A 26,825-nucleotide genomic window follows, 5' to 3' on the forward strand; every position below is an offset into this window, starting at 1 on the left:
GCTTGGTTTTCGTCTTTGCCTAAAAATAGTATTGATTCTTGGAACAAGTGCAAAGATGCTTTTATCTCTAAGTATTTCCCTCCCGCTAAGATCATCTCTCTTAGAAACGATATTATGAATTTTAAGCAACTTGATCATGAACATGTTGCACAAGCTTGGGAGAGAATGAAATTAATGATACGTAATTGCCCTACTCATGGTTTGAATTTGTGGATGATTATACAAAATTTTTATGCCGGATTGAATTTTGCTTCTAGAAATCTTTTAGATTCAGCCGTGGGAGGCACTTTTATGGAAATCACTTTAGGAGATGCTACTAAACTCCTAGATAATATTATGGTTAATTATTCTCAATGGCATACTGAAAGATCTTCTAATAAAAAAGTGCATGCGATAGAAGAAATCAATGTTTTGAGTGGAAAGATGGATGAACTTATGAAATTATTTGCTACTAAGAGTGTTTCTTCTGATCCTAATGATATGCCTTTGTCTACTTTGATTGAGAATAACAATGAATCTATGGATGTGAATTTTGTTGGTAGGAATAATTTTGGTAACAACGCCTATGAGGGAATTTTAATCCTAGGCCATATCCTAGTAATCCTTCTAATAATTATGGGAATTCCTACAACAACTCTTATGGAAATTATAATAAGATGCCATCTGAATTTGAGAATAGTGTTAAAGAGTTTATGAATTCACAAAAGAATTTTAATGCTTTGCTTGAAGAGAAATTGATTAAAGTTGATGATTTGGCTAGGAACGTTGATATAATTTCTCTTGAGGTTGATTCTTTAAAGCTTAGATCTATTCCTCCTAAGCATGATATCAATGAGTCTCTCAAAGCCATGAGAATTTCCATTGATGAGTGCAAGGAAAGAACCGCTAGGATGCGTGCTTCCAAAGATGCCTTTATTAAAGCGTGTTCTTCCAATTCCTATGAAAATCAAGATGAAGATCTAAAAGTTATTGATGTGTCCCCTATTAAATCTTTGTTTTGCAATATGAATCTTGATGAAACTGAATATGATCTTCCTTTACCTAGAAGGCATTCTAAAAATTTGGAGTATTTAGATCTTTATGATGAAATTGATGAAAGTGGGATTGAAAGAAATAAAAATCTAGATGTTGCTAAACCCACTATATTGGACTTCAAGGAATTTAATTATGAAAGTTGCTCTTTAATTGATTGTATTTCCTTTTTGCAATCCGTGCTAAATTCTCCACATGCTTATAGTCAACATAAAGCCTTCACCGAACATATTGTTGATGCCTTGATGCAATCTTATGAAGAAAAACTTGAGTTGAAAGTTTCTATCCCTAGAAAACTCTATGATGAGTGGGAACCAACTATTAAAATTAAAATTAAAGATCATGAGTCTTATGCTTTGTGTGATTTGGGTGCTAGTGTCTCTACTATTCCCAAGACTTTGTGTGATTTGCTAGATTTCCGTAATTTTGATGATTGCTCTCTAAACTTGCATCTTGCGGATTCTACTATTAAGAAACCTATGGGAAGGATTAATGATGTTCTTATTGTTGCAAATAGGAATTATGTGCCCATAGATTTCATTGTTCTTGATATAGATTGCAATCCTTCTTGCCCTATTACTCTTGGTAGACCTTTCCTTAGAACGGTTGGTGCGATTATTGATATGAAGGAAGGGAATATTAGATTTCAATTTCCATTAAAAAAGGGCATGGAACACTTTCCTAGAAAGAAAATAAAATTTCCATATGAAACTATCATGAGAGCCACTTATGGATTGCCTACCAAAGATGGCAATACCTAGATCTATTCTTGCTTGTTATGCCTAGCTAGGGGCGTTAAACGATAGCGCTTGTTGGGAGGCAACCCAATTTTATTTTTATTCCTTGATTTTTGCTCCTGTTTAGTAATAAATAAATAAATTATCTAGCCTCTGTTTTGGTTGTGTTTTTGTGTTTAATTAGTGTTTGTGCCAAGTAGAACCGTTGGGAAGACTTGGGGAAAGTCTTGTTGAACTTGCTGTAAAAAACAGAAACTTTAGCGCTCACGAGAACTGCTGTAATTTTTATTTGAAGAGTGATATTTAGTTAATTCTTTTGCAGATGATTAATAGATAAATTCCTCACGTCCAGAAATTTATTTTAGAATTTTTGGGGTTCCAGATCTTGCACTAGCTACAGATTACTACAGACTGTTCTGTTTTTGACAGATTCTGTTTTTCGTGTGTTGTTTGCTTATTTTGATGAATCTATGGCTAGTAAAATAGTTTATAATCCATAGAGAAGTTGGAATACAGTAGGTTTAACACCAATATAAATAAAGAATGATTTCATTACAGTTCCTTGAAGTGGTCTTTTGTTTTCTTTCGCTAACGGAACTCACGAGTTTTCTACTTTAAGTTTTGTGTTGTGAAGTTTTCAAGTTTTGGGTGAATTCTTGTGATGGATTATGGAACAAGGAGTGGCAAGAGCCTAAACTTGGGGATGCCCATGGCACCCCCAAGATAATCCAAGGACACCAAAAAGTCAAAGCTTGGGGATGCCCCAGAAGGCATCCCCTCTTTCGTCCACTTCCATTGGTAATTTACTTGGAGCTATATTTTTATTCACCAACATGATATGTGTTTTGCTTGGAGCGTCTTGTATTCGTGTATTTGTGTTTTAGTATGTGAGGGAGTCCTGGATTAGGGGGTGTTCGGATAGCCGGACTATACCATCAGCCGGACTCCTGGACTATGAAGATACAAGATTGAAGACTTCGTCCCGTGTCCGGGAGGGACTTTCCTTGGCGTGGAAGGCAAGCTTGGCGATACGGATATATAGATCTCCTACCATTGTAACCGACTCTATGTAACCCTAACGCTATCCGGTGTCTATATAAACCGGAGGGTTTTAGTCCGTAGGACAACGTACACATCAACAATCATACCATAGGCTAGCTTCTAGGGTTTAGCCTCTTCGATCTCGTGTTAGATCTACTCTTGTACTACCCATATCATCAATATTAATCAAGCAGGACGTAGGGTTTTACCTCCATCGAGAGGGCCCGAACCTGGGTAAAACTTCGTGTCCCTTGTCTCCTGTTACCATCCGGCCTAGACGCACAGTTCGGGACCCCCTACCCGAGATCCGCCGGTTTTGACACCGACATTGGTGCTTTCATTGAGAGTTCCTCTGTGTCGTCGCCGTCAGGCTTGATGGCTCCTACGATCATCGATAGCGACGCAGTCTAGGGTGAGACCTTCCTCCCCGGACAGATCTTCGTCTTCGGCGGCTTCGCACTGCGGGCCAATTCACTTGGCCGTCTGGAGCAGATCGAAAGCTATGCCTCTGGCCGTCAGGTCAGATTTGGAAGTTTAAACTACACGGCTGACATCCGCGGGGACTTGATCTTCGACGGATTCGAGCCACTGCCGAGCGCGCCGCACTGTCCCGACGAGCATGATCTAGCTCTGCCGCTGAACAGTGCCCTGGAGGCCGCACCCGCATCGGCTTTGACCCTTAATTCAGAGCCAACCGCGCCGGTCGAGGATGGGTGGTTGGACGCCGCCTCGGGGACTGTCATCCCAACGACGATTGAGCCGAACACTAGCCCCGCACTCCGCGAGACTCGTGACTCCAAGGAGCCGGACTCCTCTCCGGACCCGAACCCTCCGCGCCCCCGCCGATCGAATCCGATTGGGCGCCGATCATGGAGTTTACTACCGCGAACATCTTCCAGCACTCGCCTTTCGGCGATATTCTGAAGACACTAAAGTCTCTCTCTTTATCAGGAGAGCCCTGGCCGAACCACGGTCAGCAAGGTGGGGGTACGGACGATGAAGAAATTCAAAGCCCACCCACCACCCACTTTGTAGCCACTGTCGACGATTTAACCGACATGCTCGACCTCGACTCCGAAGACATCGACGGTATGGACGCCGATGAAGGAGACGACGAAGAACCAGCGCCTATTGGGCCCTGGAACGCCACCTCGTCATATGACGTATACATGGTGGACGCACCAAAAGATAACGACGAGGAGCGGAAGGACGCACCGAAGGCTTGTTCCCTCGAAAAGCAGTCAAAGCGGCGACGCAAGCGCCGCCTCAAATCCCGCCTCGACAGAAATAGCGATCACACAGACCCAGCGCTGGAGCAGGGCGAACCGCTGCCGGATAATGGCAATCCGGATAATCAAACCAAACAAAAAAATTCTATCAAGGATAATGATCCGGACGACATAACGCCGGACAGGTACCCGAAGTAGCAGACTGCCCGTAAAAGGCTTGTTGCCACCACGAGGAGTCTGAAAAAACAGAAGCAAAGGCTCAAGGCCGCGCAAGACACACTCCAATTCAGATGGAGTAAAATACTCAAGACAGCAGCAAAGTACGGCGACCATCGCCCCTACAAGAGCTACCCAAAGCAGAAGCTGCTACCTGAATTCGATGAGGAGGCCTCAGACCCCCCACAACCAAATATCAAAGCAGCCACATGGTCGGATAGACGACCCCCCTACCAACACAGAGCGGCATACAACACCGTTCACCATACAGCACGCAACCAATGCGAGGGCTCGCACCCAAAGGACGGTGCAACAAGATCCATCTATGGACCACGCAAGCGCGCCCCAGCATACAATGCAACACAATAGACATCCGAACAACGTGGTACACCCAGCTACAGGGGTGCCGCACACCCCCTATGTTTCACCGATGAGGTGCTGGACCACGAATTTCCAGAGGGATTCAAGCCTGTAAACATAGAGGCATACGACGGAACAACATACCCTGGGGTCTGGATTGAGGACTACATCCTTCATATCCATATGGCTCGAGGAGATGATCTCCACGCCATCAAGTACCTACCCCTCAAGCTCAAAGGGCCAGCTCGTCACTGGACCAAAGGCCTCCCCGAAAGCTCCATTGGAAGTTGGGAAGAGCTCGAATATGCCTTTCGGGCAAATTTTCAAGGGACTTATGTCCGACCTCCGGATGCGGACGATTTGAGTCATATAACTCAACAGCCCGGAGAGTCAGCCTGAAAGCTTTGGAACATGTTTCTTACTAAAAAGAACCAGATTGTCGACTGTCCGGACGCCGAAGCCTTAGCAGCTTTCAAGCATAGCTTCCGTGACGAATGGCTCGCCAGACACCTCGGCCAAAATAAGCCGAGAATGATGGCCGCATTAACAAACCTCATGACCCGCTTTTGCGCGGGGGAGGACAGCTGGCTAGCCAGATGCAGCACGAGCGACCCCAGTACATCTGAAGTTAGAGATGGAAACGGGAAATCACGGCGCAACAGCAATAACAAACGCCGGAATAAAGAAGACAGCACGAAGGGCACGACAGTAAATGCTGGATTCAAAAGCTCTCGGCCAGGCCAAAAGCCGCCCCCTAAAGGCACCAGGGACGAATTGTCCAGCCTCAAAAAAATTCTGGACCAAGTATGTCAGATTCATAGTACCCCTGGTAAACCTGCTAATCATACCCACAGAGAATGTTGGGTCTTCAAGCAGTCCGGCAAGCTCAACGCCGTACACAAGGGGGAGGATACACCAAGTGAAGACGAGGACGAGCCCCCCAAGCAAGACACGGGGGAACAAAAGCAATTTCCACCAGAAGTCAAAACAGTAAACGTGTTACGCGTAATCAAGGGAAAAAACAATGCGGCACTCCCAGGAAAGTATGCCCAAGTGCCTATCACTATGAAGTCCTGCCACTGGTCATCTCGACCGATCACTTTTGACCATCGCGATTACTCAGCAAGTATCCGACACGCAGGATGGGCTGCCCTGGTATTAGACCCAGTAATTGGCGGATATCACTTCACAAGGGTCTTGATGGACGGCGGCAGTAGCCTAAACCTAATATATCAGGATACAATCCGCGGGATGGGGCTAGACCCAACACAAATTCGCCATAGCAATACTACCTTTAAAGGAGTAACGCCAGGCCCAGGGGCTCGTTGTATGGGCTCCCTTCTACTACAAGTTACATTCGGCTCCCCCGATAACTTCCGTCGCGAGCATTTAACTTTCCACATTGCTCCATTCCAAAGTGGCTATCAAGCACTGCTCGGACGCGAAGCTTTCGCTCGCTTTAATGCAATACCACACTACACCTCCCTCACACTCAAGATGCCCGGTCCACGTGGCATCATTACAGTGCACGGAAATATCAAGCGATCTCTGCGCGCCGAAGAGAGTGAGGCTGCCTTGGCCGCCACACACTAAAGGCGCCCGGACAAACAAAAGCATCCAATAGGTCATCAAGACTTCAGATACAACTAATCAAGTCCGGCGCCACTATTTATACGGAAATAAGTGGTCACACCCCTATTTGTCAATACAAGGGGCTCAACGTGCGCAGACAAGTGGCAATTTCTTATCATCTTGAATTATACATGGTTTCTTTAAAAACTATCCTTTTGCACGACAAATTTTTCACTTAACTTCCTCTCTTTTACAGACGATCATCGTGCTACACCCATCCAGGATACGGCACAACGGAGACACATGCGCAGACGTGCAGCAGGGACCCGCTCCAAGGATTCTTTTTAGATTAAGACCCTGCGTAAACCTTTTTTACTATCTCTTGTTGATACATATCCACCGTTGAGAAGGATGCTGACGTCTTGGCATGTGGCCACGCCAGAACAATGCACGTACCTGGACACTCGGGGCTTCTTACAAAGGCCACTATTTAGGCCCGGTTTATACCACAAAGACCGAATACCTTAGGGAGTGTTCGGCGTCGCGAGTTTGGCCCTATATGCATCAGCTTCGAATCATTGTCTTTGGTCAAATGTTGGGTTTGCCCGGATCCTGTGTTTTGGTGCCTTACGTTCCGCCTTGCCGGCTAAGGTAGCACCGGGAGAACTACTGCGATTGTGCCCTGGTTCATCCGGACGAGCACCTCAGTAGAGAAAGCCGAAAACTGACTGTCATGATATAGCGTGAGACTGGTCAACCACTCGATGACTCGTGGGAATGTTAGAATTCCTCCGCCTTAACGAAGGGCCGTTTCCCGGCCAGGCATGTACGCACCCCGAGATCGGGAGAGTGCGGAGCCACCAGGGGCTATCTAGTAGCCCCACTGTCAAACTCCTATGGCTAAGTGAAAGTGCTAAAGCATTATAGTCCGGTTGCCTCGCTCGCTCCGCTATCACCTCCTTAATAGGACCAAGACGTTGGGTTAAGTGTGAATGCGTGTTTTTGCGAGCACCTCTGCATTATATGCGTGAGGGTTGAAGCCGACGGCTGCAATCTTTCAGGTTATACACATGTATACATAAACGGCCGCCCAGGAGGCATCATATTACTTTCAGGTAAAAGTATAAAAATAGCCTTATAAAAATTTATAAAAGCATTTCGCTTACAATGCGATTACATATCACTCAAACATAATATTTTTTGAGCACTGGGTCTCTATCAAACGGGCACCCTCAAGAACTTCTTCAAAGTAGTGCTCGGTAGCCTTTCGACCTATAGCCGAATCCCGCGCTGCGACATTGGTAGCATCCATCTCCGCCCAATATGCCTTAACACAGGCAAAGGCCATCCGTGCGCCCTCTATGCACGCTGACCTCCTCATCGCATTAATGCGCGGCACCACATCAAGGACCTGCTGCACCAAGCTGAAATAGCTATTCGGTTTTGACCTTCCCGGCCATAGCTGATCCACAACAGACCTCATAGACAGTCCGGACAACCTATTTAGTTCGGCCCATTCGGCTAATTGGTCAGTCAATGAAAGTGGACGCTCGGGAGAATGGAATTGTCTCCAAAAAAGCTGGTCTACTCCATGGTCCGTCCGACCCTGGAAGTACTTGGCCGCATCGGCAGCGCTCGCCGCCAAATCCATATACACATCCTCCGAACTCCACAACCGATCCAGAGGGGCATACCGTGGATCTCCGAATTTCCTCCGCAACATAAAGGATTTCCCAGCTACAATATCCCCGGCTTCCCGCAGCTCCTCCTTCTTTGCCCTCATAGCAGAGCGGAGATCCTTTTTCGTCGCAGCAGCCTTCTCAAGGTCTGATGCCCTCGCTTGGTTTTCCTTTTCAAGAACCCGGCAACGGTCGGCGGCGGCTTTTAATTCTATAGCCATCTTGGCCATCTTGTCTCGGGTCTCGCCATGCACGGTCTTCTCGGCTTGCAACTCTTCGGCCGCCTTCACAGCAGCCGCATTACCCAACCTCGCTTGTTCCTTGGCTCGGGCAAGTTCTGCCCGCAAGGCTTCAACAGTGGCAGCTCCATCTGCAGTCACAACATATTAAAGATACTGGCATCATGCTGCTCTTCCTATGTGGTATTTACCAGATAGTCACACTTACCCTGTGCCTCGTCAAGCCTTTTGTTAACAAGCTCGATGTCGGCGTCTGCCGCATCCAACTTCCGCTCTAAATGGGCAAACTCGCTAGTCCGGCTAGCCACCGGAGTTTCCATCACCTGCACATAGAGGCAGTATGCTTATTTCCTGGGAATATGATCCTCTGTTCGTCGTCGTTTCCGACGACAACCATAGTCTCAGGGGCTACTATCTACACAGGGCACACCTAGCAGGTGCAGGATTATCATACATTCTTTTACGTACCTCAAAGCCTGTCAGTAGACTCATAAAAGCTTCATGCAATCCGCTTTCGGCGGACGATATTCTCTCCATCACCGTATTCATTATCACATGGTGTTCATCTGAGATGGCCGCTCGCCCCACCAACTCCCTCAGAACATCCGATCGCGCACTAGACGGTGCCAGACTCTTTTTTCTACTCTCTTCGGGAGCCGGACACTGGGAGCTTCGGGGGTCAATGGGATTATTTTCTGGCCTCACCGGACTCGGAGAGGCCCTCCGCGATGACACTTCAGGGTCGCCCGCTTCTGGAGCGGAGGAATCCGGAGGAGGCGTTTCGCTCTCCATCATCTCTGGAAGAAGATCCCCCGAAGATGAGCTCATTTGGGAGGGGCTAAGGCCCGAACTGCAAAAATATATGCGGTGGTTATTTCCTCAGAAGAAAAAGATGGCTTATCTGTACTATTAAAAGTATTTCGGGTCACTTACGACTCGAGGGAGAATTGATCCCCCCCGCGGACTTTGTGCGGCAACAGCGCCCCCCAAGGTAGGACCCTCTGTGGGAGACTTCTTCTCCCGTTTGGAAGCTTCGGCTTCCGAATCTCCAGGCGCAGCCCTTTTCCTCTTCTGGTCGCCTTCCCTCATGGAGACGTTTGCTCCCTCGGCTAGAATGGGCAGCGTTGGAGGCCCGCGTCTGTCCGCATTATCCTCCACAGTATCTTCCTTCAAGGGCTCCAGGCAAGGTGCGGTCAGGAGCATCTTTTCCAATACCGGATTTTCCAAACCCTCAGGGAGGGGGGCTGAACACCGAATCAACTTCGCCTTTGTTAACCAGTCCTGGTCAAAAAGCGAACTCTCAGAAATAACTTCGTAACGAAGTAGAGAGAGTATGTTCGGTCGGAAGATGCCTTACCTGTTCGGCGGTGCGGTTACTACTCAGGCCCACGTCCTCGGTGATTTCCGGACACTCCACCTGAGGTCCGAAGAATGACTTGTACATCTCCTCATGCGTCAGGCCGAGAAAATTCTGAACGGCACGTGGTCCCTCGGGATTGAACTCCCACAGGCGAAGAGGCCGGCGTTTGCAAGGCTGGACTTGATGAACCAGCATAACCTGTGTTACCGCAACCAAACTGAAATCTCCATTGAAGAGACCTCGAATGCAGCCTTGCAGTATAGGTACGTCCTTGACTGGACCCCAGCTCAGACCTCCGCTGATCCATGACATCAGCTGTTGGGGAGGGCCCGAGCGGAAAGCAGGGGGGCCACCCACCTGGCACTTCTAGGAGCCGTGATGTAGAACCACTCCTGTTGCCACAATTCAGACACCTCTGGGATGGAACCTTTGGGCCACGGAGCTCTCGTCATCTTGCGTATTGAGGCACCTCCACACGCTGCATGTTGCCCCTCGACCATCTTCGGCTTCACTTCAAAGATCTTGAGCCATAGGCCAAAGTGAGGGGTAACCCGGAGGAAGGCCTCGCACAGGACAATAAATGTCGTGATGTGAAGAAAGGAGTCCGGAGCTAGATCATGAAAATCTAGCCCGTAGTAGAACATCAAACCCCTGACGAAAGGATCCAGGGGAAGGCCTAGGCCTCGGAGGAAGTGGGAAACAAACACGACATTCTCGTTGGGTTCGGGGGTGGGGATGGCCCGCCCTCGGGGAGGCAGCCGATGCAAAATCTCGGCGGTCAAATATCTGGCCTCCCTCAACTTCTTGATGTCTTCTTCCGTGATGGAGGAAGGCATCCATCAGCCTTGAAGGCTAGATCGGACATGACTGGAGGTTCAGGGCACCTGACCTAAACTTCGGGCGTTTGAGCTTAAGGTGGGGTAAGGATTCGATTGAGCACGGGAGGGAAAGATAAAAGCCTTGTCCCCTTTATAAAGAGGGTGAATATCAAGCGTCCTCTCCATGTCCGTTTGGACTTGCCTATAATCTAGGAGTCCTAGAAGCGGTTGGTTTACCCACGCCTGTATTGATGAGAATCCCGGGATAAGGGGACACGATCTCTGCTTTAACAAGACGTGCCAAAGAAACCGCCTCGCATAACGCGCTGAGGTGGGATAATGAAGCGACTCAGATAAAGGCTTGGCCGTGGTGTGTCACGCTACGGAATACGTCAGCAGATTAGATTGGTGTAAATATTATTCTCTCTATGGCAATATGTGGAAACTTATTTTGCAGAGCCGGACACTATCTTTGTGTTCAAAATCTTCTACGAAGTATTTGGAGGAGGAACCCGCCTTGCAATGCCGAAGACAATCTGCGCGCCGGACTCGTCGTCATTGAAGCCTGGTTCAGGGGCTACTGAGGGAGTCCTGGATTAGGGGTTGTTCGGATAGCCGGACTATACCATCAGCCGGACTCCTGGACTATGAAGATACAAGATTGAAGACTTCGTCCCGTGTCCGGGAGGGACTTTCCTTGGCGTGGAAGGCAAGCTTGGCGATACGGATATATAGATCTCCTACCATTGTAACCGACTCTATGTAACCCTAACCCTATCCGGTGTCTATATAAACCGGAGGGTTTTAGTCCGTAGGACAACATACACATCAACAATCATACCATAGGCTAGCTTCTAGGGTTTAGCCTCTTCGATCTCGTGGTAGATCTACTCTTGTACTACCCATATCATCAATATTAATCAAGCAGGACATAGGGTTTTACATCCATCGAGAGGGCCCGAACCTGGGTAAAACTTCGTGTCCCTTGTCTCCTGTTACCATCCGGCCTAGACGCACAGTTCGGGACCCCCTACCCGAGATCCGCCGGTTTTGACACCGATAGTATGCCACAATCATCCTTGATGTACACACCTTTTGAGAGAGCCATACATGAATTAAAATTTGATAGAATACTCTATGTGCTTCACTTATATCTTTTGAGCTATGTAGTTTTGCTCTATGTGCTTCACTTATATCTTTTGAGCTATGTAGTTTTGCTCTATGTGCTTCACTTATATCTTTTGAGCGTTATAATTTTGCTCTATGTGCTTCACTTAGATCTTTTAGAGCACGGTGGTGGATTTGTTTTAAAGAAACTATTGATCTCTCATGCTTCACTTAAATTATTTTGAGAGTCTCTTAATAGCATGGTAATTTGCTTAATAATAATATGCTTGGTATTCAAGATTTGTGAAACTTTCTTTTGAGTGTGTTGAATACTAATAAAAGATTGAAGCATGATAATTGTTTTGAGATATGGAGGTGATAATATTAGAGTCATGCTAGTTGAGTAGTTGTGAATTTAAAGAATACTTGTGTTAAATTTTATGATTCCTGTAGCATGCACGTATGGTGAACCGTTATGTGATAAAGTCGGAGCATGATTTATTTATTGATTGTCTTCCTTATGAGTGGCGGTCGGGGACGAGCGATGGTCTTTTCCTACCAATCTATCCCCCTAGGAGCATGTGCGTAATACTTTTCTTTGATAACTTCTAGATTTTTGCAATAAGTATATGAGTTCTTTATGACTAATGTTGAGTCCATGGATTATACGCACTCTCACCCTTCCACCTTTGCTAGCCTCTCTAATACCGCACACCTTTTGCCGGTATCATACACCCACCATATACCTTCCTCAAAACAGCCTCCATACCTACCTATTATGGCATTTCCATATCCATTCCGAGATATATTGCCATGCAACTTTCCACCCTTCCGTTCATGACACATTCATCATTGTCATATTGCATATCCCGGTACACCGCTGGAAGCATTCATATAGAGTCATATTTTGTTCTAAGTATCAAGTTGTAATTGTTGAGTTGTAAAAAAAATAAAAGTGTGATGATCATCATTTAGAGCATTGTCCCAAGTGAGGAAAGAATGATGGAGGCTATGATTCCTCCATAAGTCGGGATGAGACTCCGGACAAAAAATAAATAAAAGAGGCCCAAGAAGCCCAAATAAAAAAAAAGAAGAGGCCATCTCTCCCTAATAATAAAGCACGGATTGAGTCTCCGGGTTCACCGTCGCGGCTTTTTTACAAAAATGTCCTTGAAGTTTTCTATAATTAACCCGCCGTCCAATTGATAAGAGTCAAGCCGAATTGGTCCTCTTTTTGCAAAAACATCCCTAGCATTTTCTTAAATCAACCCGCAATCCTTCTGTAAGTCAATCCGGACCGGTACAGGAAACAGAAAAGAGAGAAGAAAACACACCGCACCCCCGCCCATCCGCCGCGCGCCGCCACTACCGTCCCCCGCCCATCCGTCACATGCCTCCACCGCCTGCCCCTGTCGCCCACCGCCGCAAGCTCGAGGGCTGCTCCTCCTCCTCCTCGACCGCTGCGCCGCTCCGGCCCCACACACACACCTTCTCGACCCCGACCCTCCGCGCCGCTCCCGCCTCCCCTTTCCTCCATCCGCTTCTACCGCGCAGCCCCAACTCCACTTCCATCGACGTTGCCGCCTTCGCCGCCGCGGGTCCCCTCCTGCCCCGCCTCCTCTCTCCCTCCCCTTCCGCCTCCTTCTCATCTCCTACCCCCTCCCCGTCAGCCCCCGTGTCCTGCCCTGCCACCGTGGCCATGGAATTGCCGTGTGGGATGGTCGTGGGCTCACAGGTCACGGTGGTGGCCCAGCCAAGGAAAAAGTATGGGGCGGCATCGGCGTCATAGTTCATGGTGGAGCTGCTGGGCACCAAGGCTGTGCAGGGGAAGGAGCGTCCCAGGATACTGCACTTCAACCCCAGGATCAGGTGAGCCTTTTTGCTTATTCAGGTGAGCCTGTTCTGGGGTATGAGACCAACAAAGCATGTCCTTTTTGCTTATTCAGGTGAGCCTTTTGTTTCTTTGTTATTTTCTGTTTTGTTTACTCTATGTCCTATGCTGTGCGCTTCATTGGAAAATATCTTCTTATGCATGCAGTTTAACTTCCTGTCCTTGAACTAGATGCTGGAGAAGGAGAAACAAATTAGCAGGAAGAGTGAGACTCAAATTTAAAATATATTAGTTCACATGAAAAACATACTACAAAATGTAGAAATCAAATGCAGAATGTAGAAATCAAATGCACAAGACATACTGCAACGAATACTGAGGTTAATTTTAGGCATTTCTTTAGCACTACATATGTTATGATGTTGCCACCTCACACAAATTGCTCTCAAACTGTTCATTAACAACAAGAGGGAGGTTTAGTTCAAGAGAAAGAGATGTATTTACTGGATGATTGCAGCATTTTCTCAGTTTCATAAGTGTGTTGTCCGTTCAGAGTAGTTTTCCTTACCTGAACAAGTGTACACAAACTCTATCAGCCCCAAGGTAAAATACGACTTGACTAGCAAGTACATAGGTCCAATTATAAAATAAGGGAGTATGAAATTAGACAACTTGGAACCCACCACGGATACAGATTTTCCATGAGAAAATGGTAATATGAAAGATATACGAGTTCATGTGTAAAAATGCTCTCAGTGAAAGAGCCTGATGTTTCTCTACGATCTCATTACATGCTTTTTGTGGGATCGACCCATTTTTCCGTTAGTGTTATAGTTGAGGGAGTGATGGTACGGCAGCTTATTCCAGTCATCAAACCAAACAAACGCATACCTTTTTTACAATCACCTACCCCAAGCTCCTGGGATCCTACCACATTAAGTTAATCTTAATTTTTGTTAGTCTAGATGATTTTTTCCTAGATTTGGATTTGGATTTAAGTCTTCATGGCAACGATAGATGGTTCAAAAACCATGCGAGCCTTGGAAGGGATCTGTTCTTCATATGTTTTTGCAGCCTATGCTTCATCTATTTTAAGATATGTTGTTTACATTAAGGTCATAAATACCATTTTATAAGATGGATAATAATTCAATGGCGGCGTCGCCGGCCTTGTGGGTGTGAGATCCTAGCAGAAGCATCGGCGTCACATCGGTAGTGGTAACATGGTCGTAAGCCTCTTCTCCTTCCATCCCAGTTCACAACTGCGTGCCAGACTTTCTCGGGCTCCGGTCATCCGTCATGGGTACGCCGAGTCAGAGGTGGAGGCTGACCATCAACTCATGGACCTGAAGGAGGACGCGTCAGATTAGTCTGGGAAGCTGTGGTCATTGTCCTCGGGCTGCGATGCAAACGGGAACTGTAATTATCTTATCAACGTTTTTATTTTGTTGTTCTGTACTCGCTAGGTTCTTGACAAAATTCCGGTATGATACATGTATTCCAGGAGGAGATTGTAGATTAATTGATAGATTCCATGGAGAGGATGGATCTTCCTTCATAGAGTATACGAATTGAAGAATATTTTTTTCTTGAATTGTTAAGTTGAGAACGGATGCTTGCATTTCCATTTGGGAAAAACAGAGGAGAAAGTGATGGATTGGAGCTTTGACGGAACGTTATTACTGTCTAGAAAATTCATGGCAACAGGGCCAATGGTTGAACATATAAATCTTTTTGAAGTAAATTCTTTTGCAACTCTCAGTCTCAGTACTACCTTGTTGATTTATACTTAGAGGACCAGAGGGCAAAATCCAAAGCAAAGCCCTACACATGTCTGCGCATCCCGTGCATTGCTGTGATTTGAGCAATTTTAGGCCGTTAAGCATCATCTTCATGCAGCCCCTGCCCAAAAGGAGCAACTACATTTTGTCTATAATGCATCTTTGACTGAAATTCCGGTTTCTATTTTTTGCAAAGCGCTCACAAATTAAACAACCTACGAAATGGCCAGAAGGGACCGGATATCCTACTTGGTATGTGGTTTAAGAAGCGACTTATGTTCCAGCTTGCTGTGAATTTCATTATTTATCACTGCTATATTGTTAACTACTTAACTCGATACTGAAACATTGGAGCCGTAGTATTTTTAGAGGAATTCTGAACAGGCTTCATCAATTCAGTAAAGGCCTATGTAGAAACATCTATGACTTCACTAGAGAGTGGATTTCCACTCGAGGAGCAGCTCGAGCAGCTTTGCGCACATGCCTAGACCTACTTTCCTGTCGGTGCTGTTGATATGCGTGTTGTTCTGTGTCGTTCTTTACCTCTAGCATGTGATGTAATCCATTTCCAAATTTTTTCTAATAGATGTTCATTGAGCTTATTTTCATATAAAAGCGCATGTACATTCTCAGCAAAAACAAGAAAGGGTGTGTGTGCCCAACCTTCTCACAGTCCGACCTTGACCAGGAAGCACGTCAAACAAAAACGCCAATCTTTACACCAGCATCAAGACCCTAGAAATAGTCTATCACATGTATCTTTGCATATCACTGAGATAGAGCCAGAATACAGTTTTTTTATCAGTTTATATCATTGTTGTGTAGAGATAGAAATATTCAGATTAGCAAACATTTTGCTTAAGGCGTGACTGGTACCCTATAACTCTTGGTCTCACTATTTTATCTTTTTGCTGGACATTTTACATCTCTTTTGATTACTAAGTCTTTTAATTTCTATTATTTTTGCTAACTGTTTTGATGTCAGCTGAAACAAGAACACGAGGCACATCATTTTGCTTCTAACCTCACGCAATTAAGGGAATTTCTTTCTTTCTTTAAGCATCACCAGTGCTAACTGTTTTGATGTCTGCTGAAACAAGAACATGAGGCACATCATTTTGCTTCTAACCTCACGCAATTAAGGGAATTTCTTTCTTTCTTTAAGCATCACCAGATTTTCTCTCTTTTATTTCAAGAATATGGTCCTTGGTACTTTTGATTATATTAAATATTGTTTTGCTACTTGCAAAGTTGTTTAACTGGTGAATTGTTTTTTATGTTCCTAAGCATTTTTTGTACCCGTTGCAACGCACGGGCATTTGTGCTAGTAAAAAAAAGAGAGAAAAGGGCCAAATAAAAAAAATTAGAGAAAAAGAGAGAAGGGACAATGTTACTATCCTTTTACCACACTTGTGCTTCAAAGTAGCACCATGATCTTCATAGTAGAGAGTCTCTCATGTTATCACTTTCATATACTAGTGGGAATCTTTCATTATAGAACTTGGCTTGTATATTTCAATGATGGGCTTCCTCAAATTGCCCTAGGTCTTCATGAGCAAGCAAGTTGGATGCACACCCACTTAGTTTCTTTTTGAGCTTTCATATACTTATAGCTCTAGTGCATCCGTTGCATGGCAATCCCTACTCACTCACATTGATACCTATTGATGGGCATCTCCATAGACCGTTGATACGCCTAGTTGATGTGAGACTATCTTCTCCTTTTTGTCTTCTCCACAACCACCATTCTATTCCACCTATAGTGCTATATCCATGGCCCACGCTCATGTATTGCGTGAAGATTGAAAAAGTTTTGAAAAAGTTAGAGTATGAAACAATTGCTTGGCTTGTCATTGGGGTTGTGCATGATTTAAATATTTTGTGTGGTGAAGATAGAGCATAGCCAGACTATATGATTTTGTAGGGACAACTTTCTTTGGCCATGATATTTTGAGAAGACATAATTGCTTTGTTAGTATGCTTGAAGTATTATTATTTTTATGTCAATATAAACTTTTGTCTTGAATCTTTCGAATCTGAATATTCATATCACAATTAAGAATATTTGCATTGAAATTATGCCAAGTAGCACTCCGCATCAAAAATTCTCTTTTTTATCATTTACCTACTCGAGGACGAGCAGGAATTAAGCTTGGGGATGCCTGATACGTCTCCAACGTATCTATAATTTTTGATTGCTCCATGCTATATTATCTACTGTTTTGGACTATATTGGGCTTTATTTTCCACTTTTATATTATTTTTGGGACTAACCTATTAACCGGAGGCCCATCCCAGAATTGTTGTTTTTTTTGCCTATTTCAGTGTTTCGAAGAAACGGAATATCAAACGGAGTCCAAACGGAATGAAACCTTCAGGAACATGATTTTCTCACCGAACGTGATCCAGGAGACTTGGACCCTACGCCAAGGCAGCAGAGAGGCGGTCACGAGGGTGGGGGGCGCCCCCCCTAGGGCGCGCCCCTGCCTCGTGGGCCCCTTGGAGCTCCACCGACGTAGTCCTTCCTCCTATATATACCTATGTACCTCCAAACGATCAGAAGAGGAGCCAAAAACCTAATTCCACCGCCGTAACTTTCTGTATCCACGAGATCCCATCTTGTGGCCTGTTCCGGAGCTCCACCGGAGAGGGCCGTCATCACGGAGGGCTTCTACATCATCATAGCCTCTCCGATGAAGTGTGAGTAGTTTACCTCAGACCTTCGGGTCCATAGTTAGTAGCTAGATGGCTTCTTCTCTCTTTTTGGATCTCAATACAAAGTTCTCCCCCTCTCTTGTGGAGATCTATTCGATGTAATCTTCTTTTTGCGGTGTGTTTGTTGAGACCGATGAATTGTGGGTTTATGATCAAGTCTATTTATGAATAATATTTGAATCTTCTCTGAATTCTTTTATGTGTGATTGGTTATCTTTGCAAGTCTCTTCGAATTATCCGTTTGGTTTGGCCAACTAGATTGGTAGTTCTTGCCATGGGAGAAGTGCTTAGCTTTGGGTTCGATCTTGCGGTGTCCTTTCCCAGTGACAGAAGGGGCAGCAAGGCACGTATTGCATCGTTGCCATCGAGGATAACAAGATGGGGTTTATTTCATATTGCATGAATTTATCTCTCTACATCAAGTCATCTTGCTTAAGGCGTTACTCTCTTTTTAACTTAATACTCTAGATGCATGCTGGATAGCGGTCGATGAGTGGAGTAATAGTAGTAGATGCAGAATTGTTTCGGTCTACTTGTCACGGACGTGATGCCTATATACATGATCACGCCTAGATATTCTCATAACTATGCTCAATTCTGTCAATTGCTGAACAGTAATTTGTTCACCCATCGTAGAATACTTATACTCTTGAGAGAAGCCACTAGTGAAACTTATGGCCCCCGGGTCTATTCTCATCATATCAATCTCCATCACTTTAATTTGTTTTGCTTTTTTACTTTGCCTTTTACTTTTTACTTTGCATCTTTATACCAAAAGTACCAAAAATATTATATCTATCAGATCTCACTCTCGTAAGTGACCGTGAAGGGATTGACAACCCCTAATCACGTTGGTTGCGAGTAGCTATCGTTTTGTGCAGGTACGAGGGACTTGAGCGTGGCCTCCTACTGGATTGATACCTTGGTTCTCAAAAACTGAGGGAAATACTTACGCTACTCTGCTGCATCATCCCTTCCTCTTCGGGGAAATCCAATGCAAGCTCAAGAGGTAGCACTTGTGCGTCGGATATTTTTCCCAGCAAACTTTCACCAAAGCATACTTAGATTGGATGTTGCAAACTTCTCTACTGATATCATAAAGTTGTTTTTTAATAGCATCAAGCACAACAGAGTGCTCCTTAATTTCTTCAGTGAAATACTTATTATGCTCAAATTGTGTAGTCATATATTCCTTAGTATTTTCTCAATTTCAAGCAAAATATTTTGGTAAGGAACATCATAATATTTTCTTTGAGGCATCATGACTACACAAACAAGAGTGCACACAAAAACAGATCTGGCAAGAAAACGACGAACGGAAAAGAGAGGCGAATAAAACGGTAATTTTTTGTGAAGTGGGGGAGAGGAAAACGAGAGGCAAATGGCAAATAATGTAAATTGCAAGCAGACGAGATTTGTGATTAGGAACCTAGTTATGATGAAGATCCTCCCCGGCAACGGCGTGATGTCTACTACACAACCTTCTTCTTCTAGATGTTGTTGGGACTCTAAGTGCAGAGGTTTGTATGACAGTAGCAAATTTCCCTCAAGTGATGACCTAAGGTTTATCAATCCGTAGGAGGCGTAGGATGAAGATGGTCTCTCTCAAGCAACCCTGCAACCAAATAACAAAGAGTCTCTTGTGTCCCCAACACACCCAATACAATGGTAAATTGTATAGGTGCACTAGTTCGGCGAAGAGATGGTGATACAAGTGCAATATGGATAGTAGATAAAGGTATTTGTAATCTGAAATTATAAAAACAGCAAGGTAACTAATGATAAAAGTGAGCGTAAACGGTATTGCAATGCGTTGAAACAAGGCCTAGGGTTCATACTTTCACTGGTGCAAGTTCTCTCAACAATAATAACATAATTGGATCACATAACTATCCCTCAACATGCAACAAAGAGTCACTCCAAAGTCACTAATAGCGGAGAACAAACGAAGAGGTTATGGTAGGGTACGAAACCACCTCAAAGTTATTCTTTCCAATCAATCCGTTGGGTTATTCCTATAAGTCTCACAAACAGCCCTAGAGTTCATACTAGAATAACACCTTAAGACACAAATCAACCGAAACCCTAATGTCACCTAGATACTCCAATGTCACCTCAAGTATCCGTGGGTATGATTATACGATATGCGTCACACAATATCAGATTCATCTATTCAACCAACACATAGAACCTCAAAGAGTGCCCCAAAGTTTCTACCGGAGAATCACGACGAAAACGTGTGCCAACCCCTATGCATAGGTTCATGGGCGGAACCCGCAAGTTGATCACCAAAACATACATCAAGTGAATCACGTGATATCCCATTGTCACCATAGATACGCACGGCAAGACATACATCAAGTGTTCTCAAATCTTTAAAGACTCAATCCGATAAGATAACTTCAAAGGGGAAACTCAATCCATTAAAAGAGAGTAGAGGGGGGAGAAAACATCATAAGATCCAACTATAATAGCAAAGCTTGCGATACATCAAGATCGTATCACCTCAAGAACACGAGAGAGAGAGAGAGAGAGTGAGAGAGAGATCAAACACATAGCTACTGGTACATACCCTCAGCCCCGAGGGAGAACTACTTCCTCCTCGTCATGGAGAGCATCGGGATGATGAAGATAGCCACCAGAGAGGGATTCCCCCTCCGGTAGGGTGCCGGAATGGGTCTAGATTGGTTTTCGGTGGCTACGGAGGCTTCTAGCGGCGGAACTCCCGATCTATTGTGCTCCCCGATCGTTTTAGGGTATATGGAGATATATAGGCGGAAGAAGTACGTCAGGGGAGCCACGAGGGGCCCACGAGGGTGGAGGGCGCGCCCAGGGGGGTGGGCGCGCCCCCTGCCTCGTGGCTTCCTCATTGCTTCCCTTACGTGGACTCCAAGTCTCCCGGGTTGCTTTCCTTCCAAATATAAGTTCCATGAAGTTTCAGGTCAATTGGACTTCGTTTGATTTTCCTTTTCTTCGAAACCCTAAAATAGGCAAATAAAAAACAGAAACTGGCACTGGGCTCTGGGTTAATAGGTTAGTCCCAAAAATAATATAAAAGTGTTTAATAAAGCCCATAAACATCCAAAACAGATAATATAATAGCATGGAACAATAAAAAATTATAGATACGTTGGAGACGTATCAGCATCCCCAAGCTTAATTTCTGCTCGTCCTCGAGTAGGTAAATTATAAAAACAAATTTTTTGATGTGGAATGCTACCTAACATATTTCTCTAAGTAATTCTTCTTTATTTTGGCAAGAATATTCAGATCCATAAGATTCAAGACAAAAGTTTAATATTGACATAAAAATAATAATACTTCAAGCATACTAACAAAGCAATCATGTCTTCTCAAAATAACATGGCCAAAGAAAGTTATCCCTACAAAATCATATAGTCTGGCTATGCTCCATCTTCACCGCACAACGTATTTAAATCATGCACAACCCCGATGACAAGCCAAGCAATTGTTTCATACTTTTGATGTTCTCAAAACTTTTCAATCTTCACGCAATACATGAGCGTGAGCCATGGACATAGCACTATAGGTGGAATAGAATGGTGGTTGTGGAGAAGACAAAAAGGAGAAGATAGTCTCACATCAGCTAGGCGTATCAACGGGCTATGGAGATGCCCATTAATAGATATCAATGTGAGTGAGTAGGGATTGCCATGCAACGGATGCACTGGAGCTATAAATGTATGAAATCTCAACAAAAGAAACTAGTGGGTGTGCATCCAACTCGCTTGCTCACGAAGACCTAGGGCATTTTGAGGAAGCCCATCATTGGAATATACAAGCCAAGTTCTATAATGAAAAATTCCCACTAGTATATGAAAGTGACAAGACAAGAGACTCTCTATCATGAAGATCATGGTGCTACTTTGAAGCACAAGTGTGGTAAAAGGAAAGTAGCATTGCCGCTTCTCTCTTTTTCTCTCATTTATTTTTTTATTTTTTTATTTGGGCCTTTCCTCTTTTTTATGGCCTCTTTTCTCTTTTTTTATTTGGGATTCTTTGGCCTCTTTTATTTATTTATTTATTTTCGTCCGGAGTCTCATCCCGACTTGTGGGGGAATCATAGTCTCCATCATCCTTTCCTCATTGGGACAATGCTCTAATAATGATGATCATCACACTTTTATTTACTTACAACTCAAGAATTACAACTCGATTCTTAGAACAAAATATGACTCTATATGAACGCCTCCGGCGGTGTACCGGGATGTGCAATCACTCATGAGTGACATGTATGAAAGAATTATGAATGGTGGCTTTGCCACAAATACTATGTCAACTACATGATCATGCTAAGCAATATGACAATGATGGAGTGTGTCATAATAAACGAAACGGTGGAAAGTTGCATGGCAATATATCTTGGAATGGCTATGGAAATGCCATGATAGGTAGGTATGGTGGCTGTTTTGAGGAAGGTATATGGTGGGTTTAAGGTACCGGCGAAAGTTGCGCGGTACTAGAGAGGCTAGAAATGGTGGAAGGGTGAGAGTGCGTATAATCCATGGACTCGACATTAGTCATAAAGAACTCACAAAATTATTGCAAAAATCTATTAGTTATCGAAACAAAGTACTACGCGCATGCTCCTAGGGGGATAGATTGGTAGGAAAAGACCATCGCTCGTCCCCGACCACCACTCATAAGGAAGACAATCAATAAATAAATCATGCTCTGACTTCGTCACATAACGGTTCACCATACGTGCATGCTACGGGAATCACAAACTTCAACACAAGTATTTCTCAAATTCACAACTACTCAACTAGCACAACTTTAATATCATTACCTCCATATCTCAAAACAATCATCAAGCATCAAACTTCTCTTAGTATTCAATGCACCCTATATGAAAGTTTTTATTATATCCCTCCTGGATGCCCATCATATTAGGACTAGTTTCATAACCAAAGAAAACTACCATGCTGTTCTAAAGACTCTCAAAAATAATATAAGTGAAGCATGAGAGATCAATTATTTCTATAAAATAAAACTACCACCATGCTCTAAAAAGATATAAGTGAAGTACTAGAGCAAATGACAAACTACTCCGAAAGATATAAGTGAAGATCAATGAGTAGTCGAATAATTGTGCAACTATGTGAAGACTCTCTAACATTTAAGAATTTCATATTTTGGTATTTTATTCAAACATCAATCAAAACAAAATAAAATAAAATGACGCTCCAAGCAAAAGACATATCATGTGGCGAATAAAAATATAGCTCCAAGTAAAGTTACCGATGAACGAAGACGAAAGAGGGGATGCCTTCCGGGGCATCCCCAAGCTTAGGCTCCTGGTTGTCCTTGAATATTACCTGGGGGTGCCTTGGGCATCCCCAAGCTTAGGCTCTTGCCACTCCTTATTCCATAATCCATCGAATCTTTACCCAAAACTTGAAAACTTCACAACACAAAACTTAACAGAAAACTCGTAAGCTCTGTTAGCGAAAGAAAACAAAACACCACTTCAAGGTACTGCAATGAACTCATTATTTATTTATATTGGTGTTAAACCTACTTTATTACAACTTCTCTATGGTTTATAAACTCTTTTACTAGCCATAGATTCACTAAAATAAGCAAACAACACACGAAAAACAGAATCTGTCAAAAACAGAACAGTCTGTAGTAATATGGATCAAACGTATACTTCTGGAACTCATAAAATTCTAAAATAAACTTCTGGACGTGAGGAATTTATCTATTAATCATCTTCAAAAAGAATTAACTCAATAGCACTCTCCAATAAAAGCTGACAGCAATTATCGTGAGCGCTAAAGTTTCTGTTTTTTATAGCATGATCGCAAAGACTTTCCCCAAGTCTTCCCAAAGGTTCTACTTGGCACAAACAATAATTAAAACATAAAAAATCAATCATAAAATAGGATAGATAAATTATTTATTACTAAATAGGAGCAAAAATCAAGGAACTAAAATAAAATTGGGTTGCCTCCCAACAAGCGCTATCGTTTAACGCCCCTAGCTTGGCATGATGATTTCAATGATGCTCACATAAAAGATAAGAATTGAAACATAAAGAGAGCATCATGAAGCATATTGCTAACACATTTAAGTCTAACCCATTTCCTATGCATAGGGATTTTGTGAGAAAACAATTTATGGGAACAATAATCAACTAGCATAGGAAGGCAAAACAAGCATAACTTCAAAACTTTAAGCACATAGAGAGGAAACTTGACATTATTGCAATTCCTACAAGCATCTGTTCCTCCCTCATAATAATTTTCAGTAGCATCATGAATGAATTCAAAAATATAACCAGCACCTAAATCATTATTTTCATGATGCATAAACATAGAATTTTTATTACTCTCCACATAAGCAAATTTCTTCTCATGAATAGTAGTGGGAGCAAACTCAACAAAATAACTATCATGTGAGGCATAATCCAATTGAAAGTTAAAATTATGATGACAAGTTTCATGGATATCATTATTCTTTATAGCATACAAGTCATCACAATAATCATCATAAATAGCAGACATGCTCTCATCATAATAAATTTGCACATCAAAACTTGGGGGACTAAAAATATCATCTTCATCAAACATAGCATCCCCAAGCTTGTGGCTTTGCATATCATTAGCATCATGGATATTCAAAGAATTCATACTAACAACATTGCAATCATGCTCATCATTCACATATTTAGTGCCAAACAATCTAATGCATTCCTCTTCTAGTACTTTGGCACAATTTTCCTTTCCATCATACTCACGAAAGATATTAAAAAGATGAAGCATATGAGGCAAACTTAATTCCATTTTTTATTTTCTTTTATAAACTAAATTAGTGATAAAACAAGAAACTAAAAGACTCGATTGCAAGATCTAAAGATATACCTTCAAGCACTCACCTCCCCGGCAACGGCGCCAGAAAAGAGCTTGATGTCTACTACACAACCTTCTTCTTCTAGACGTTGTTGGGCCTCCAAGTGCAGAGGTTTGTAGGACAGTAGCAAATTTCCCTCAAGTGGATGACCTAAGGTTTATCAATCCGTAGGAGGTGTAGGATGAAGATGGTCTCTCTCAAGCAACCCTGCAACCAAATAACAAAGAGTCTCTTGTGTCCCCAACACACCTGAGGGAGTCCTGGATTAGGGGGTGTCCAGACAGCCAGACTATATCCTTTGGCCGGATTGTTGGACTATGAAGATACAAGATTGAAGACTCCGTCCCAGGGCCGGAAGGGACTTTCCTTGGCGTGGAAGGCAAGCTTGGTGATACAGATATGTAGATCTCCTACCATTGTAACCGACTCTATGTAACCCTAACCCTATCTGGTGTCTATATAAACCGGAGGGTTTTAGTCCGTAGGACAACGTACACATCAACAATCATACCATAGGCTAGCTTCTAGGGTTTAGCCTCCTCGATCTCGTGGTAGATCTACTCTTGTACTACCCATATCATCAATATTAATCAAGCAGGACGTAGGGTTTTATCTCCATCGAGAGGGCCCGAACCTGGGTAAAACTTCGTGTCCCTTGCCTCCTGTTACCATCCGGCCTAGACGCACAGTTTGGGAACCCCTACCCGAGATCCGCCGGTTTTGACACCGACATTGGTGCTTTCATTGAGAGTTCCTCTGTGTCGTCGCCATCAGGAAGGATGCCTCGCCCCGTCTTTAAAGACGGCACCGTTGCTAAGGGAGCTTTGGCTGTCGGCCAAACCCTCCGGCTAGGTGGTTTTCTTATGACCGCCTGTTCGGCTTCTGCACCGACGATGACCTCTCGAGCCATTGAAAACAATCTTCATGTCAGCTCGGAACTCGCCGAGCAGTTAGATCCAACGGAGCTCTCCTCCATAAACGAGCTCTTGGATCGCTTCGCCGCCCTGGGAGTCACCACGGATTACGACCAGATTGGGTCTAAACCCGATCTGAGAGAGATTAACTCTCCCCAAGTCACCCATCATGTTGCCGTGGTAGAGGGACAGTGCGGCGACCCTTCATCTATCTTAAAAACTCGCTACATCCGGATTCCCGATCCCTCCAAGCCAGATACCTGCGGAGGGGAGGATATCACTCAAGACCTGAATTTAAAGTCAGGCGACGGGCTGGATTCATTGGACAACATCCAGGAATCCAAATTTTCGAGTTCGGAAATTCCTCGGCCTCTAAGCCTTAGATGGGGTGAGGCTTCGGATTTAATTCCACCCACCCACCCCAACATAAGCGATCTATCCAAAATCAGGCAAGAACTCGATGAAACAGTACATCATTACTGGGCCAGATTCCTCCTGGTTAAGAACAGGCTAAGGGATTGCCGCGAGGAAGACGCAATCTCAACCTTCTGCAATAATTGCATGGACAAGGGAATACTCAACGCCATAAGTCGCCATGATATTACACGCTTCGCTGACTTGGCATCCATTGTACGAAAATACTGTGCGATGGAAAGCGCCTGGAAAACCGAAATAAAATTTTGGGACAATCCGGCCCTGAATACAAACCGAGTCCAAAATAAAAGGGTGCATCATCACCAGTCACCTGGGTCAAGCACTAAAAAGCAAAAACCCTCTACAGGGCATGGAGCTGTACTGGAAGGATGGCTTAATGGACCCTGTAAAATTCACAGTACAGAGGACGCCACACCAACTCACAGCCTTAGAGCATGTTGGATACTCCAGCAAGTGGCCAAAATTGGCGAAAATCTCCTAATTCCGGAGGCCACAGAAAGCCACCCCAGAGACACCAATACGGTATTAACAGTCTTCGAGACTTTCGCATCAAATAATATACGAAAAAGGACACTCCACAGCCTTGCCGAAGTCTACCAAGTAGCAACAATAAACCCATGGAGTGACACGGCTATTACCTTTAACGCCAGTGATGAACCTAAATCCCGAACAGCCCGAGCACCAGTCGCATTGGTCCTCAGTCCAATAGTGGATGGCTTTCGTCTTACCAAGGTACTCATGGACGGCGGCAGCGGATTGAACCTCATTTATGAGGAGACCCTTCAAAAAATGGAAATAGACTGGAACCGCATTGAGCGGACCAGCACAACCTTTAGAGGAATAATCCCCAGTTGGGAAGCGCGCTGTACAGGAAAAATCACAC

The sequence above is a fragment of the Triticum urartu genome, chromosome 2, assembly GCF_003073215.2.
Source record: "Triticum urartu cultivar G1812 chromosome 2, Tu2.1, whole genome shotgun sequence".
NCBI lineage: Eukaryota > Viridiplantae > Streptophyta > Magnoliopsida > Poales > Poaceae > Triticum > Triticum urartu.